Here is a 5,077-nt window from a genome sequence, read left to right as displayed (position 1 = left end):
CAATTAAATGATATTTAATGGTATACCTGATTATTACTCTGCAATAATGAACAAGCAGCTAATATAAATAACTATAATTGGTCTTTAAAATGGGATAGTCAAGGCTGTTTGAGATAAGCTGGAGAGAAGGAAGGGGAAAAATAGATAAAAGATAGCTGCTCTGAAGCTATCTCTCAAGACCCCTAGATCTACATGTAACCCAGGAGATTGAGGCAGATGGCTGTGTGCCTAGATCCTCCTGCACTGTGGTTCTCAGGGATGTCACGGGGCTGAAGCAGCTTCCTGAATCGTGTTTATACGTCCATGTGTACAATACCCCTGACCATGGGGGTGAACCACCATTCAATCATCCCTTACACCCCTCTAATTAACAATTAGATTTCAGAATCATTGTATCACTACATGATAATTTATTCTTCAAACCTGTAGGATGCCGAGCTAAAAGAAAATCAAATTTCAGTAAGATATAATATTTATTAATTTTAAAACATACATACACACAGCAAACCCATTTCTCCCCACCAGTACATACACATATTTCCTGTTAGTATGTGGCTTAATAGTATCCTTGTAAGGAGAGACAAAGTAACCTTAAACTGAAAAAAAGGATGATTTTGGTTCAGTATCTATAGCCCCAATTTGCAAAATCTTCTTTTTCAAGTAGTTCTGCCAAGATTCTAACCAGATATGATCCTCAAGGTTCAACTTTGACTTATAGTAATTTTTATTTCTTTAATTCTAAAGTTCACAAAATGTTTTAGTAGACAAAAGATACCAAAAGCAAATATAGAAATGAGAATGTAACTGATCCTAAACTCTCAGACATTGAGGTGATATTTTCACACCGATCTTTAAATAAAAACAACCTTGAAATAAGCTGGAGAACCACTTGGCTTTTAAGTATTGTCTGCTTTCCATGCTGTAGAGTCTGTTGGCAATATTTTTCAAAGTAAAAATAAAATAATAATATTTTAATGTGAAGCCTATTAATGCCTATACACTAATTTTGTTCAGTGTGCTAGCCATACCAATCTAGTCAAATACCAGGTCAGGGGTTAAAGGTAGAGCCTCAAAATCAAGGCCAAACTTTAGTTGAACTACCTATAGACTTCCTCATTGGAATCTCTTATTCTGCCTCCTCCTGAATGTCCTACTCTCTTGAGGCCCACGTATCTAAGGTCAGAATTTGAATATTAAGCTCCCCAGAGTAATAGAGAAAAGTGCTGGTTAAATTCTTGGGCTAAGTTCTAATCAATGTTTTTTGGAAAAAACAACACACTGTTAACTGGTTAAGGCAAAAAACCCCACACAAATTCTGGTCCCCTTAATAACCATTCTCTAAAATGACAAATGCAGAGCATGACTGGAAACTCAGAAACCAAAAACCTGGAGCCAAATTGGTTTAAGTCTCCCACCTAAAAGTTGTGGCCCAGTGCTTTAGAAAAGTTGTGTGGGCGGTAGGTAAATGATTTTGCACCTTGGTGAAAAGCTTGTGGGAAGGCCTAAGTGGTTGACAGAACAAGGAGACAGGAACATCTCTGGGTTCTAACATCACCTTGAAACCATGGGTGGACAGCTGCGAAGTCCTTAACTGTGCACATCCCCTCCCCCAAGCCTCTTCAGCGGGGGAAGTCAATAGCAGTTGGCCCAGAGAAGAGTAATCAGTCCTAGTCAATTGGTAATCCTGCTTCCCATCTAATTTTGTACGTATACCTCTTCTTTCAATGAGAAGCACAGTCCTCAAGTCCAAGGTTTACCTACAAAATTCTCCTTCACCGCTCTTGTTCCAATCCTGTTTCTGCACACAGGAACATTAGCACCAGAATCTTATAAAACAGAGGACTATCCAATGCCAGAGTCATGCTAAGTCATTAGAAATAAAAGGTTTCTTTGTGAAATTTGCTTTAGTGTGGTTCTTAGAAGATCAGCAAAGAGGCCAGATTCCCATAATACACTGATCAAACATCAGCAATAATCACAGAAACCAAAGACACAGGTCTATGCACAGAGAGCAGTGACGCATCTCCTTAAAGCCCAGAAAGAAGCAAGAGTTTGAAACGTGTTTTATAGTTAAGACAGGGTAAAGGAAACGTTTGCTCTTACTGAGTCTTGTGTTTCCATTTTCTTCAACTGCTCCTAGTTTTTATCACCTACTTCCACCAAACCCACTCCTACATAAATGTACACATTTATACAGATAACACACAAAGTTCAACGCATAAATAACCTTTTATAATGTTTCTCTCTCTCTCTCCCTTTTTTTTCCTCACTTTTAATCTTGGGTAACTTTTAAAACACAATCTACTAATAGTAAATACACATTCGTGTAACAAGAACCATATCACTATCTTGAAATAGCATCAGTGGACCTGAAAGGTGATGGGATAAAGCTGGGGAGGGGCACTTGTTCAATATTCCTTTGAAACACTTGCAAGTCTTGGTCTTGCCTTCTTCTGCAAGGCCTTTCTCAGAAAATGCAGGCAGTTCAGAAGTAAATGATCAGAGCCACGAATCTCTCCTTCTAGGATATCAGCACTTTTGTTGCAAGAGGATGTCATCTCAAGTGCTAGAGCAGCATCCAGTTCAGAATCAAAATGACACTCAGTGCTGGTGTTCCATTCGAGGCAAATCAGCCTCCAAATCATCTGACAGGGGAGATCCTGATACCTGACGTAATGCAATACACAGGGCATGCAGGTCAATAGTGGCCAGAGAAGGCATTCGAGATTCTGAAAGATTTTTGTTCTCTTTCCTTATTAGCCTGGAATTTCGAGCAATGCCCTCCAAGGCTCTGAGTTCAGGGAGATGATTATAGTTCAGTTCAGGCAAATGGACATCTGTCTTTGAGTATTCCCTTCTTTCCTTATTCGCCTGAAGTAGGCTCTTTTCACTAGTGACTGATGTGGTCACATTAATATTATAAATGCTTGATGGAGAATGTTTATTTGGTGTAACAAATGGAATACAATACATCTTGGTTTTCTCAACCACTCTGTAATTCTGAACTCCTGGGATAGTCCCCATTCCAGAATTAACACGGGGAACCGCTGAGAAAGATTGTGCATAAGTGGGGGAATTGCCAGGCCCGGAGTCCTTGTGTGATCCACACCACCATTGCTGCAATCTCTGAGGCTTATTGAAGCCATTGTTCTGATGTGGCTCTGCCCATTGTCATGGAGACAGCTGGCATTTGAAGCTCGACTGACTTTTTCAACTTTTTCTCCATCAATTTTTGATCCTTTTATTTTAAATACTTTAGAATCCTTAATTTTGTGATCAGCCTTGGTATCCTGTACCACAAGTATTTTTCTCTCTTCACCTAAAGAATGATCTTTTTCCTTTTCCTTCTTTCTGTTTTGGGATTTTTTAGATAAAGAAATATTTCTGGCATCTTTCTGTACTTTTAACTGTAGTTCCTGAGAAAACCTCTCAGCAAATCCATCCATATGAAAGAAATCATGGTGCAGGAGCTCAGCACAGAAGGGCCTTTTGTCTGGGTCAACATGTAAGCATTTCTTTGCTAAATCTATCACAACTTCAGGGAGCTTGGGCTAGCGCCTTTCAAGAGGTTCTGTTCCTTGATTTCAGGCAACCTTACTCCAGCAAATGCAGGATTTTTATAAAAGAGCTCCTGATGTCTTGGAATTAGATTACCTAAACACACCATAATATGATATAGCTGATCAATATCAGAATCTCCAGGGGAGAGGGGCTCCCCCATGAGCATTTCCGTTACCAGACAGCCAATGGCCCACACATCAACAGCCTTGCCATACTTGACATCACCAACAAATAGTTCTGGAGCTCTGTACCATCGCGTTGCCACATAATCAGTATAGACCTCCCCAGGAGCTGCCAATGTCCGTGCAAATCCAAAATCACATAACTTGACAACACGAGACTGGAAGACTAATATATTCTCAGGCTTTATATCTCTGTGTATGATATCGTGACTGTGACAAAATCCAATTCAATTAATAATCTGAAACAAATACTTTTGGACTAGTTGGTAGTCTAGTCCATTTGGAAAGAGTTCCAAGTCATCAAGAATTGTATGGTCAACAAATTCGAAGACCAGGTACCAATGCTCTTTTTTGTTACACACTTCCAACAGATTCACCAGATTTTCATGCCTCAATTGTTTTAGTAACTTGATTTCTCGCATAGCAATTTTTTTAACCATTTTGTCATCATCACTTTCTAAGAACTTCTTGATGGCCACAATTCTTCCACTATCTTTATTCCTGTACTTCATCACCATTCCATAGCTCCCTTCTCCAACCAATCCCAGGTTCTCATATTTTTCCATTTTAATTCAAAACCAGTAGGAATTTTTCTTGTGTTTCTTTAAAATCGTTTTGCGTGGAAAGACCCAAATATTTTCAACTTGGAAACAAATTTGAGGTGAAATGCATCTCGCTCGCAGGTCTAAAAGACGCTGACTAGCAAACTAGTAGTTCCAGTGCTGTTACGATTTCTTCTGCAGGCACAGTCGCGGGTCCCAGGTGTGACAGGCAGGGAAGCAGATGGACCTTAGCCCGCCGCAAGCTCACACTCAGGAGGACCACGGGCCGCATGCTGCCGTCGTCAAGGCAACGACCTCACTCTGTCCCCAACCATAGGCACAAAGTCTCCAGAGAGAGAAACGGCCCAGTTCAGATTGCGTCCACGGCAGGCACCAACACCTGTTAAGGCCAAGGCCTTTAGAGAAATTAGCTGGGGTGGGAGGGCATGGCCTCCCACCTCGGAAGATGCTCAGTCCCTAGAAAATCAAATTTCAATGGCTTATTATCTTTGAAGGACCAAGATGTTCTTTCACACTTGGAATCCGGATTAGAGGATAAATCCATCAAATCAATGGAAACAACTTAAGAAATGGACAGAGGGATATTTCATTCATATGTACACAGTTTGCACTGTGGCAAAAATAGAGTTATATTTTTAAAAATTAGAATTTTTTGAAATTTTATTGATATTAAAGACTTTGTTCTGCTTATACTCTCTTTGGTTTACCAAATCAAACTCACTCTTTAACAGGCATTTCTAGCATTGAGTGCTAATAACAGCAGCTTTTTTA

The 5,077-nt window shown here is 39.9% G+C and overlaps 1 pseudogene; it reads right to left on the bottom strand.

Annotated features, from left to right (window-relative positions):
• Positions 1 to 2,141: 2,141 nt before the first annotated feature.
• On the bottom strand, positions 2,142 to 4,508 carry LOC131420732 (cyclin-dependent kinase-like 2; annotated as a pseudogene).
• Positions 4,509 to 5,077: the final 569 nt, after the last annotated feature.

Source organism: Diceros bicornis, chromosome 24 (assembly GCF_020826845.1).
Source record: "Diceros bicornis minor isolate mBicDic1 chromosome 24, mDicBic1.mat.cur, whole genome shotgun sequence".
Lineage (NCBI taxonomy): Eukaryota > Metazoa > Chordata > Mammalia > Perissodactyla > Rhinocerotidae > Diceros > Diceros bicornis.
The sequence above is the reverse complement of the archived record's forward strand: the minus strand, read 5'-3'. Positions and strand labels throughout refer to the sequence as shown.